General features: G+C 35.0%; 1 protein-coding gene across 12 annotated transcripts in view; it reads left to right on the top strand.

Moving 5' to 3' along the window:
- The window catches only part of SOX6 (SRY-box transcription factor 6), a 686,491-nt gene that overhangs the window by 190,880 nt on the left and 482,158 nt on the right, over positions 1-13,453 (top strand). For 2 of the 12 annotated variants that reach the window (XM_082747253.1, XM_082747263.1), the window contains exon 3: positions 13,264-13,345. The exons of the other annotated variants lie outside the window; for them this stretch is intronic. The gene's annotated coding sequence lies outside the window, so the exon portion shown is untranslated. The remainder of the gene's footprint in view (positions 1-13,263; positions 13,346-13,453) is intronic. 12 annotated transcript variants of the gene reach the window in all.

Genomic DNA, 13,453 nt, shown 5'->3' with positions numbered 1-13,453 from the left:
TTCTGGTAGTGGCCATTTGCAGAAGTCACTGTTGATTTTGTGACTAGTTACACGGAGTTTTTCTCTGGAATTGCAGTCACAGAACAGATAGTAATTGAAAAGTCATATCTTGGGAAGGCTGACAAAGTAAAGCATAAAACATGTGAGTGTCGATAAGAGAACTGAATATAAGAAAACTGAGCACCTCATGCTTTTTGAGAAGATATGGTTGACTAGATGGAAGAAATACCTGTCCCTCCAGTTTCACTGCAGTAGTTGAAGAGAGAAAAAAGGGAGGGATATTAATGAAACAAGACTATTGAAATAGGAGATTTTTATGAATCCACGAAATGGATTTGAGGATTGTTATTTAAGATGTGGAAATCCTTATTTGGATGACAATAGTAACTTAAAAAGAGTTCTATCATTCCCCCCCCCTAATTGTCTAATTTTAGTGATTTCAATTTAGTGAGTTTTAAGAACAATTGTAGAGATTTTGAGAAATGAGTACCCCTCTGGTAGAAAAACCAATGGCAATGATTTTGCTTGTCTGGGGAAAGATTGATGTAGAGATAAATATGAAAATAATCATATATGTATCACACCCTAAAATTTTGTATGGGAGATCTTTAGAAATGTCTCATTGTAGCCATTATCAAGAAACATCCTTGTATCTTCTAGAGCAAAGAGTCATGTGAATTAGGTTTCAAATATGTTATATAATGTTTCTAATATTGGAGATTAGAAAGTTTTTTGGAATCAATTCTGTAAAGTGACTTTTAATGTAATGAATATTTCCTTCCTTCCTTCCTTCCTTTCTTCCTCGCTCCCTTCCTCCCTTCCTTCTTCTCTATTTCCTTCCCTCCCTCCTTCCTTCCTTTTTTCCTTCTTCCTTCCCTTCCCTTCTGTCTCCTCTTTCTTTCATTCAGAGATAGTTTGTTTTCAGTTAGCCTGTATGCTGCTTGCAAAGTTGTAAGACAACCTAACACATGTCCATTAAATTATATGCGGGGTCACAATTTATTAAGGACTGAAGAATCCCTATTACATTTCTCATATGAACTAAGATAGTACTCTTGCTCATGTTGTACAAAGAAACTGAAGAACTGTTGGAATTAGTTTTACGTTGTGAGGTGATAAAGTTAAGATAATGGGAAAGAAGTGAGAATCTTTATTGATTTAGCAGCTTACTAAACCTGAACTCGGATTTGTCAAATTTTAAGGCTTGTTGAATGTTTGCTCTCAAAGAACAAGATAGAGGATTAATCATGGTCAGAAAGGATAATTTTTAAGTTTTCAGAAAGACTTTCTACAATAAAATATTCTACTCAGTCATATACTCCAACCTTAAAGACATTCCTTAGTTGTGTTTTTCTAGCAAGTCTTCCACATAGAATGAATTCATCTCAGTTTTTGATGTTGGTTGTTTCTTGACAATTAATTTGACTGAGGGTTACATAGTCCATGCAACCAATGGGATAAAATTTATAAATGATCTTAAGGAGACAGAGCAAGAAATGAAACCTAGATATGCCTGAAACAAAGTTGTAGATTGGTTAAGGTTGTGATTATATAGAAAACTGATAGAACAAGAAGTGGTGCAGCAGTCTGAAGTGTTTAAGAGGGAACAGGCTGCCACTCTCCCACAACAGTGCCAGCCAGACCAGTGCTCCAACACTTCCCAGTGTCTGTGGTAGGAGAAAGAGTGGGAGGGAACCAGGGGGTCTATATTTGGCAGAGAGAAGTTAACAAAAAGCAGCTGTTGCTTGGTTGAGCACCTGTATGTTTTGGGCATTGTGCAAGGCACTTTCATGTTATTTTTAATCCTGCCAATGATTTTAAAAGATAGTTTCCTCCCTCTTCCAAGTCCCCAGCTATTTTCTCTAAGTTCTGATTTCTTTTTTGCTTTCATAGCCTTAAAATGATTAATAAATATCATATATTTGTTTGTTTAATGTCTATTTTCTTCACTAGACTGAAAGTTCTGTTGGGGCTGAGACCATGATTACTTTGTTCAAGCCTGTGTACTCAGTTTCTATCACAGTGCCTGATGCAGTAATTTCCTAGTAGATGTTTGTTGAATGCATGAACAACTGAACAAAAAATAAAGATAAAGGAAGGAAGAAGGAAGGAATGCAAGGAAGAAAAGGGCAGAGGTGGGATTCAAACACAGTCCATTTGACTTCAAAACACATTTCTTTCCATTCTAGAACACCACCAGGGGTTCACTTAATTTAGAATATTCTTTTTTTTAACATCCGGCATGGAGCCCAATACAGGGCTTGAACACATGACCCTGAGATTAAGACCTGAGCTGAGATCAAGAGTCAGACATTTAACCAATTGAACCACCCAGGCGCCCCTATAATATTCTTGATTATGAACTTATCTGGTAAAATTTTCATAGATTCAGCTGTTGTAGAGTATCTCAAATCTGTTTACGTTGCAGTCTGAGAATTCTTACATTTTACTCTGAGCCTAAATGCCATGAAAAAGGCCTGTACTGTCTTTTTTCCCAATACTATTGGAATATTGTAACCATTTTATGTTAATAGTTCTCTTCAGAAATATAAATTTCAGATTCTAGATTTTTGGTTTCTGCTCTTCCTACACAAAGAAAGCACTTTTCTTTTTCCTTTTCTGAGATTGTCCTTGTGCTGCTAAATTGACTTTCAGTAATAGAGTGACTGTTGTATACCCTGCTGAGTTTTTTTCCTGGAGGAGAGGTGTGGCACTCTGTTTAGAGAGAGCCTGTGGGAGGAGCTAGGCTCAGCCCAGAAGCTCTTAACCTGGCTGGTGCCAGGTACTGGGGCTTGGTTTGGTCAGGAACAGTGAGCTCCTTTTGTTTACCTCATTTTTGCTGCTTGAATTTTTCCTTGTTATTAATAAGTATCACTGTCAAGAAGCTTTTTTGTTTTAATATTGGTTTTTGAATAATGCTATTGACCATTTTCATTTTCTTCTATCTCTGGTTCTTTTTAAAATAGCCTTATGGTGTCTTTCCATTCTATTTCCCAGGAAGGGAAGCAATATAAACATGTTGAGAGTTAAGTTCAAGGTTTGCCCAATCTCATAGTGCCAAAATGTGTCATTGTTTCTAGGCTTTCAGAAATGGTATGTATAGCCTCGAAAGTATACATTTTAAGGGTGTGGAGATGTGGCTAGGTTAAACAAGAAGTGTGCATCTCCCAGATATGTACTAGTATTTAAATACTGATATCAACTTAAATTGTCTTATATAAACTCCCAGGAGAGTACAAGAAACAAGTACAAGATTTCTGTGGTATGAAGCAATAATCACCTTTACTAGACCAAACTGACAATCTTGGAAACTCTGGTCATATGAGAATATATCATCTGAAGCAGCCTGTCCTACTTGGAATTTAGTTTCTAGTGAGGAGTGACCTGACCCATTGGATGGTGTAATCAGTGGTCAATTTAACTTTCAACTTGCGCTTTGAAAACTATTTAAAGATGTGATTATTTTCCCAGTTATGGAAATCCCCCCCCCTTTTTTTTTTTAGTAGCAAATATTTACTTCCCTGGAGAGTGTTTAGTATCTATTGGAAATTAATTCAGCTGCACAAATATATACTGAGTACTGATAATATTCAAAGCAAAACATTAATGCAGCATTGGAAATAAATGCAAGTGCACAAAACTCCTGTCATTAAGAACTTAAGAATCTAGACAGAATTATTAAACCCTCTTATTCTTTTTTGTGTACCTAGTGTCTGACTCCTTGCATGGCTCAAAGGAGGGATTAAAATGTTAATTAAGTTACATTGATTATTGCAGAATAGAGAAGTAATTCTCTATGCAGAATATGTTAAGTATCTTAATAAAGTAAAAAAAAAAAGTACTCTAGGGTGGGTGGGTCAAAAGAATTCAAGATACATCCCTTTAAGAAGAAGGACTCTAAGAAGTAGTTCTTTGATGATCTTTGAAACTTGAGCAGAATTTTGTCACTGGAAAAGGGGATGAAGAGAGAAGCATCCTGATTGTGAGGGGATATCACAACGATGGGTATGGGATAGACAAATGGAAACAGGGAAGTATGAGATAGGGAACAATGAGATGTCCAGTCTGACTGAGGTATAGGGTATGTATATAGAAGATTTAGTGTGATCGTATTGTAGTGGCCTATAAAACTAGGTTAAGGTATTTGGGGCCATCACAACCAAATAGTCTGATAGTATGGCAAGAGCTTTGCTTTTGAAAAAGTAGTTCAACCAGCAGTTTGTAGAGTTGATTAAAGGGAATTAAGACTTGAACTAGAGAAGCAGCTTGTGAGCTTGTGAGCAGCTATTACAGTAGTTCAGGCTGGAGGTAAACGGTGGGTATTTAGGGAACAGGAAGAAGAGACTTGCCAATGTAGGATCAATAGGCCTGGTCAGATTATATGTGGTGAAAATTATGAGGGATTGCTTTCCCTGTTCTGTCATTCATCATAGTACTGAATTATTGAAAAAGGAGAGGGAAATGCTCAAATCCCTTGCCATCTCATTGGTTAGATCCCCAGTGAAAACTGGGAGTATTTTTTCTTTCCATGGAGAATTGGGAGGAAGATGTGTTTTTAAAGGAATCAGAATATACTTAAAGTCATTTTTAACCTTGAGAGACTCTGGACTCTGGGAAACAATCTGAGGGTTAGAGAAAGGAGGTGAGTGGGAGGATAGGGCAACCAGGTGATGGGTATTAAGGAGGGCAAGTGTTATGAGCAGCACTGGGTGTTATATGCAGCACGGAATCATTGAACAGTATATCAAAAACTAATGATGTACTATATGCTGGCTAACTGAACATAATAAAAAAAAACTCAGAAAAATTATTTTGAAGATTTAAAGGCATAACGTAAACATGAAAGTCATTAATACCAGGGGTTAAAATGCACCAGGCAGGGCCTTGTTGATTTCAGAAGGGGGTAAAGTAACACTTGGGTACTATGAGTGAGAAAAGTAACTATCCTTGAGATTATGGCATTCCTATCAGCTGGCTTTCACATAGGCATTAGTACATGGAGTAAAACAGGTGTGCAGAATTTGGTTACTTTTAGAATTTTATCAAACAAAGTGATGACTACTACTCTGGTTGTATTGCTGTATTTGTCCTTCTCCACAGAAGGTATAGTTGCAACACATGTTACACTTAGGATATAGACCCTCTCTACTTGTCTCTTTCAAGGGAAGAGGAAATAGTGCAAGAAAGTAGGATACTCATGAGCAAGAAAAGACTTATGGAAATAAAAATTAAGAAAAAAATAGACTTTTCAAAGAATGGGACAAAGTCAAGTTGATTTTGTAAATGATCTTTGTCATTCTCATTACTCTATTGTTTAGACTAACACTAATATGCATTCACTCCCTTATTCATTCACTCAGTAAGAATATGAATTCAGAACTCTCTAGACATCAGTTGGAATTTAAAATGGAAAAGGAAGATTTAGTCCTTAAGAATTTATAATCTATTTGTGAGTAAAAATGAAATATACATATATGAAAAGAAGAGCAAAAAAGTGATTTAAACAAAACCTAATAGTTTCTCCTTGGGAAATGCTTTGGCCGTTATTCCTTCTTCATGGCAGGAACCTTGTAATTGGTGGAAGGAACATCGGCACTGTTCCTTTTTTAGAGACCTAGAGTTTCTGGTCATCTCCATCTTCCACTCAACTGTCTGTCCACCTTGGCCTCCTGACATATTGAACCCCTTGCCATTGCCTCATCAAAGGAGTTCTTTCATTACCTATAGAGGACTTAAAAATCTGTCTCACTTGGGCCTAGCAAATAGTGCATATTATGTGGTGCGTAATAATAGATTCCAGTAAAATGCTTTTTGAGGTCATTACAGAAACTCTGCCATATATCAATTAAAATACTTCAGGTTAAAAAAACTTCTTTAGAAATTTAAATATCCTATCAATAAGTACACAATAAAAATTCTAAGTGTAAGAAATTGAATAGCTTTGGGGACAGTTAAAATATTGACTTTTTCACATCTTGGGCTTTTTATATGCCTCTAATACTTTAAAACCCCCAAACACTTTTTGAGTGTCATTCATGAATCAGAACTATATTAGATGTTTCATATTAGTTTTGAAATATATGGTGTGGAATCCCTGCCATCCCTGGGTACTGTTGTGTACTAGCTGTGATCTTAGGCAAATTGTATAACATTTTGGAGCCTAGCTTCCTCTTCCTCACCTGTGAAGTGAGAATCTTACCTACTGCATTTTTTTTACATCTTTATTGAGGTATAATTGGCATACAATAAGCTACATATATTTAAAGTATATAGTTTGGTAAGTTTTGATGTAGGTATACACCAGTGAAGCCACTTCTGCAATCAAGATAATTTGCATATCCATCACTTCTAACAGTTTCTTTCTTAATGTCTCTTCAGAGTTCCTTACTTCTTCCCCTACTTGATCTTTCCCTAACTTTATACCTCGACAATCATTGATATGCTATCACTATAGATTAGTTTGCATTTAAAAAACTTTATGTAAGTGGAGTGATACATTATTCTTTTTTGTCTAGCTTATGTCATTCAGCGTAATTATTTTGAGAGTCACTTGTGTTGTGCTTGTCAATAACTTATTTTTTAAATTGCTGAGTAGTATTTCATTATATGGATATACCACAATTTGATTATACATTCAGGTTCTTTCTAATTTTTGCTTATTACAAATGAGGCTACTTTGGTCATTGTCTTTGAGTACATATAAGCTTTCTTTATCTTGGATCAATACCTAGGAGTGAAATGGCTAGATTACATAGATTTCTTTAAAAGAACTGCTAATTGTCTTCAAAGAAGCAGTTGCATCATTTTACACTTTTTTCTTTTTTTTAAGATTTTATTTATTTATTTTAAGAGAGAGAGAGAGTGAGTGAGGGAGGGAGAGCATGAGCAGGGTTAGAGGCAGAGGGAGAGGAAAAAGTAGGCTCCCGAATGAACAGGGAACCTGATGCATTTCAATCCCAGGACCTTGGGATCATGACAGGAGCCCAAGGCCGATGCTTAACCTAACAGACTGAGACACCCAGGTGCCACACTCCCACCCCCATTTTACATTTCTAACGGCAGTGTGTGAGAGTTACAGTTGCCCAGATCCTTATTAATACTTTGTATGTTTAGTCTTCAATTTTGGCCATGCAAGTGGCTTATAGTGGTATCTCACTATAGTTTTCATTTGTAGTTCCCTAATAACTGACGATGTTAAGCATCTTTTTATGTGGTTATTTGCCATCCATCTACCTTTTTAAAGTGTCTTTTAAATATTTTGCTGGGTTTTTTTTTGATTGGTTGTCTTCTTTTTTATTGAGTTGTAATGGTTTTTATATATTCTAAATTACAAGTTATTTATTGGGTATATGTTTTGCACATATTTTCTACTAGTTTTTGGCTTGCTTTGTAACTTTATGTGTCCTGAAGAGTGAAAGTTTTAGATCTTGATGAAATCCAATTTATTATTTTATTATGAATTTCATGTTTTTTGTGTCACTTTAATACATTTTTGCAAAACCCAAAGTCACAAAGATTTTTCCCTTTGTGTTGTTTTAGAAGTTTAATAGTTTAAGCTTTTATTTTTCAAAAAAAATAGTTTATTTATTTATTTGACAGAGAGACAGATAGCAAGAGAAGGAACACAAACAGAGGGAATAGGAGAGGGAGAAGCATGTTCCTCCATGAAACAGGGAGCCTGATGTGGGGCTCAATCCCAGGACCCTGGGTCATGACCTGAGCCGAAGGCAGACACTTAACAAATGACCACCCTGACACCCCTAATTTAAACTTTTAATTGAGGTCTGTGATTCATTTTGAGCTAATTTTGGTAGTGGAGTAAGATACAGTTTGAGGTTTATATTTTTGCTTATGGCTGTCCTTTCCCCATTAAATTGCCTTGGCACTTTCGTTGGTAATCAATTGATCATATACAAATAGGTTTATTTCTGGAGTCTCTGTTTTCTTCCATTTATCTAGTTGTCTATTTTTTTATGCCACAATCTTGATTACTTGATTACTGTAGCCTCATGGAATGAGTTGGGAAGTATTCCCTTTTCTTCAAATCTCCGGAAGAGTTTGTGTACAATAGGTATCATTCTTTTTGAATACTTAAAAGAGTCCACTAATGAAGCCATCCGTGCTTGGAGCTTTCTTCTGGGAAGATTTTTAATTGAAAATTCAATTTCTTTACTAGATATAGGGCAATTTATGTTATCTATTTCATCTGAGTTATTGACCTTATTTAAGAGCATTTCATCTAAGTATTTAAATTTATTGGCATAGAGTTGTTCTTAATATTTTCTATCCTGTTAAGATCTGTATAATCTTTAGTGATGTCTCTTATTTCTAATATAAGAATGTAAATATAACATATCAAAATTTAATATTGCTCTTTTGTTTTCTATTTTAGTGATTTTTTTAATCCTTATTATTTCCTTTTCTCCATATACTTCAGGTTTAATTTGCTCTTCTTTTTCTCGTTACTTAAGGTGAAAGCTGAAATCATTAATTTGAGACCTTTTCTGATATAGGTATTAGTACTACAAATTTACTTTTAAGTACTGCATTAGCTGCATTCCATAAATTTTGATATGTGGTATTTTCAATTTTATTCAGTCCAAAATACTTTCTAATTTTCTTTTTGGTTTTTACCTTGATCTGTGGGTCATTTACAAGTATTATTTTATTTTCTAATATTTAAAGATTTTTCTGGATATCTTTCTGTTATTGAATTCCTAATTATTTTATTGGGTGTTAAGTTCAATAAAGTTCTATAAATGTAAATTAGGTACAGTTGGTTGATACTATTGTGCAGGTCTTCTATATCCTACTGATTTTTTGTCTACTTGGTCTATCATTACCTGAAAGAGATATTGAAAACTCTGATTATAATTCTCCTTGAAATTTGATTAATTTTTCTTTCTTGTATTTACTTATTTTTTAAAATATTTATTTATTTATTTGGGGGGGGGGACATCAATGGGGGAGGGGCAGAGAGATAATTTCAAACAGACTCCCTGCTGAGCAGGAGAGCTTGGCCAGTTGAGGGGCTCAATTCCATGACCCTGAGATCATGACCTAAACCAAAACAAAGAGATGCTCAACCAACTGAGCCACCTAGGTGCCTCCTCTTCCTTATATTTAGAAGCTCTACTAAGTTGATGGATGTTTAGGGTCATTATATCCTCCTAATGAATTGACCCCTTTATCATTGTACAAGGATCCCTTTATCTCTAGTAATATCCTTTGCTCTGAAATCTACTTTGCCTGACGGCCACTGCAGCTTTCTTTTTATTAGTGGCAGTATGAGTAACATATTTTCCATCTTTTCAAGTATGGTGTCTTCATTTTTGATGTGAATTTCTTGTAGACTGCATGCAGTTGAGTCTTGCTTTTTATCCAATATGACAATTTTCCCCTTTTAATTTGGATATTTAGATCATTTACACTTAATGTAATTATTGATGTGATTGAGTTTAAATACATGATCTGCTCTTTGCTTTCTATTTGTACCATCTGTTCATTGTTCCCTTTTCCTGTTTTCTCTTAATTTATAGAGAATTTTTTAATGATTTCACTTGAAATTCTTTGTTGGCTTATTACTTTTTTATTTTTTGTTTTAATTACATATTAGTGGTTGCTTTAGAATTTAGAACAACCCTATATAATTTATCATAGTCTTATTTCAAGTAATATTATCCAACTTCACATATGGCTAAGAATGTTACAATAGTATACCTATATTTCTCCCTCCTAGTCTTTGTGCTATTGTCGTGCACATTACTTCTGCATGTGTTATAAACTTAAAAATAATTATTTTTGCTTTGAAGATATTTAAAAAACAAGAAAGTCTTTCATACTTACCACATATTTACTATTTTCAGGGCACTTATTCCTTTGTGTAGATTCAATTTCCATTTGGTAACTTTACCTTCTGCCTGAAGAACTTTTTAAAGATATATTTATTTTGCGGGGAGGGAGAGAAAGAGAGAGAGCATAGGGGGAGGGGTAGAAGAAGAGAGGGAGTGAGAGAAGCAATGTCAAGCAGACTCTTTGCTGAATGAAGACATGGGGCTCGATCTCACCACTCCAAGATCATGACCTGAGTTAAAATCAGGAGTTGGATGCATAACTTACTAAACCATCCAGGTGCCCCTCTGCTTTTGTGTTTCAAAATCTTTATTTTGCTATGTATAGAATTTTTAGATTCACTTTTTGTTGTTCAGTAATTTAAAGATATTGATCCATTGTCTTTTGGCTTGTATTGTTTTTAAAAAGAAGTCAGAGGGGTGCCTGGGTGGCTCAGTGGATTAAAGCCTCTGCCTTTGGCTCAGGTCATGATCCCAGGGTCCTGGGATTGAGCCCTGCATCTGGCTCTCTGCTCAGCAGGAAGCCTGCTTCCTCCTCTCTCTTTCTCTGCCTGCTTCTCTGCCTACTTGTGATCTCTATCTGTCAAATAAAAAAATAAAATCTTTAAAAAAAATAAAAAGAAGTCAGATATAATTGTTATATATGTTTCTCTGTATGTGATGTATCATTTTCCTTGGCTTACTTAAGGATTTTCTTTTTGTCCCTTGTTGTAAGCAAGTTGATTACTATATGCCTTAGTGTAGTTTTATTAATGTTTCTTGAGCTCAGAGTATTTTGAATTATTCTATCTGTGGCTTATAGTTATTGTCACATCTGGAAAATTTGCAGCCATTATTTCTTCAGAATTTTTTCGTTTACTCCTATTCTTTGTGGAGTCCAATTACACATAGATTAAGTAGCTAGAAGATGTTCTGCAGTTCATGGATTCTGTTCACATTTTTTCATCTTATTTTTTTCCACTCTATTTTATTTTGGATTCTTTCTCTTGATAAGTCTTCAAGTTCATTTGTCTTGTCATGCAGTGTCTAATCTGTTTTTAATTTTGCCCAGTATATTTTTCATCTTAGACATTGAATTTTTTATTTCTGGAAGTTTAACTTGCGTCTCTGTAATATATCCAATATTCTGCTTAATAGGTTCAGTCTTTCTTTTAGTTCAATGAATAAATAGAATGCAGCCATAACTGTTTTAATATCCTTGTGTGCTCATTTTCTTTTTTAAAATATTTTATTTATTTATTTGACAGAGAGAGATCACAAGTAGGCAGAGAGGCAGGCAGAGAGAGAGAGGGAGAAGCAGGCTTCCCGCCAAGCAGAGAGCCTGATGCGGGGCTCGATCCCAGGACCCTGAGATCATGACCTGAGCCGAAGGCAGAGGCTTAACCCATTGAGCCACCCAGACGCCCCTGTGTGCTCATTTTCATCTTTGTTATTTCTGGGTTAGTTTAATTGATTGACTTTTCTCCTCATTATAGATTGTATGTTCCTTCTTCTGTGTATGGCTGCTAATTTTTTATTGGATGGCAGCTCTTTACCTTCTTGAGTACTAAATGTTTCTATAGTCTTATAAATATTTTTGGACTTACTTTCTGGTATGCAGTTAAGGTACTTGGAAACCTTGATCTTTTCAAAGCTTGCTTTTAAGCTCTGTCAGTTGGAACTACTATAGCCTTTAGGATTAATTATCTTCACTACTGAGGTAATACTGCTCTGAGTACTTTGACAAATGCTTCTTGTGTTATGAAATTTTATACTTTTGATGATGGAAGAATGAACCATTCTTAGCTTAAGTGGGTTCTGGGGATTGTTCTCTCTGTTCCTTTTAAGTGTATCTTTCCCTAACCTTGGTTAGTTTCCTCACACACATGATCTGCTCAGTAATTGGCTAAATTTTATTTCTGTAAGTCTATATGTAGGTCTCTCTCCTATTACTCTGTCCTATGAACTATAACCACCTTGGCCTTCTAGACTCCCAGTTTCATCTTCTTAACTCACCGAGACCATTAGGCTCTGCCTTTGTGCACTGTGGGTAATTCCTTTCTTCATGTGATAAGCTGGGACAACCATAGGGGTAACCTCATTTTTTTTCCCCTTAGGAATCATTGTTCATCATTGCTTGATGTCCAGTATCTGAAAACTGTTGTTTTCTTATATTTTGTCTGTCCCCCACCAGCTGTGTAAGCCAGAAGGGTAAATCCAGTCCCTATTCGTCCATCTTGATCGGAAGCAGAATTCTCCATATTTTCCAAAAAAAATTGCATAATATATATTGAATATAAATTAGATATGAGTGTTTCTCATACAGAAAATATTAAATAATAGATGGTAACTATTGCTATTTCTTTGCCTGCATCCTGTTAATCAATAAAACTTTATTATATATATCACCTTCTATGTGAAGCCTTTCTGGACTACTACCACCCAGATGATTTACTACTCTTCAATTTTTGTACCATATCACTTAGATATTTTTTTACATTTATTGTGACACAAATCTATGTTATAAGTTTTTGTTTACTTATCTTTCTTTGTGGTATATTGTAAGGTTTTAGACAAAAAAGTCTATCTTATTTATCTATCCGTAGTTTCTAGCATATAGTAAATTCTTAGATATTTGTTGCATAAATGATAATCAAGAGTGTCTTACACCTTTTTTGAAATAGTCAGGGGTAGACTTTTTGGTTGGGAAGAACAGAGAGGTGGTTTAAGGATATGAGAACATTTGAGCAGAATGAAAGCAGAGAGTAAGATTTTGGGGATCCAGAGAGCAGCATGAGAGCAAGAGGTGGTTTTTTGAAGCTGGTAATATATAATATTAATACTAATGCTACTACTGTTGCCACTAGTAGTAGCTGTAAATTTCCTACAAATGTGAGAGAGATAGGGGGTATAGAATGGAGAATGAAAAAGACATACTGTAGTGTCAGTGAAACCATTTTGTGATTACATTGTTGTAATGTCAATGATAACATTGGTAACGGTATATAAATATATATTGTGTGAATCAGTTTAACTTGAGTTGTTGTAATAGAGGCTTTTAAACAAACTGCTGAGAACACAACATAGTTTTGGGAATAGGTAAAATTTAGACAGAAGTAGTAGGAATGGATTAACTGAGAAGAAGCAGATGGGGATTCTAGATAGTGAAGAATAACATAAATGCAAAAATAGTATAGGCCATAAATAAGTGTAATATAGCTGAAAGAACAATTGGACTTTGGAGTTGGGTTCATAGGGCTTTACTCTCATCACCACTTGGTGGGACTCCAGACAAATTCCTTTGCCTATTTGAAACTCAGTCCCCTCATCTATAAAATGGGTGTGTTTGTTGGGAAGATTATATGATGCATAGAGAACATTTATTTTATATCTGGCATAGTGGGTCCAATAATGATTAGTTTCTTCTTTTTAGACATTCTATATCTTCTGATGAGGAAAGAAAAATGCTTCAAGAAGAACTTTGTGACCCCTCATCACTTTGTATAAGAGCCCAGGTATAATATATATAATTTATGAGTATAACAAATGTTCCCATTTATTTCCTATTTCCATGGCAAATGAAGATTGCATTGTATTTTTGTGATCCAATACTAAGGCTTAGG

Source organism: Mustela nivalis (assembly GCF_964662115.1).
Source record: "Mustela nivalis genome assembly, chromosome: 9".
Lineage (NCBI taxonomy): Eukaryota > Metazoa > Chordata > Mammalia > Carnivora > Mustelidae > Mustela > Mustela nivalis.
This window is presented reverse-complemented; position numbering and strand designations above follow the sequence as displayed.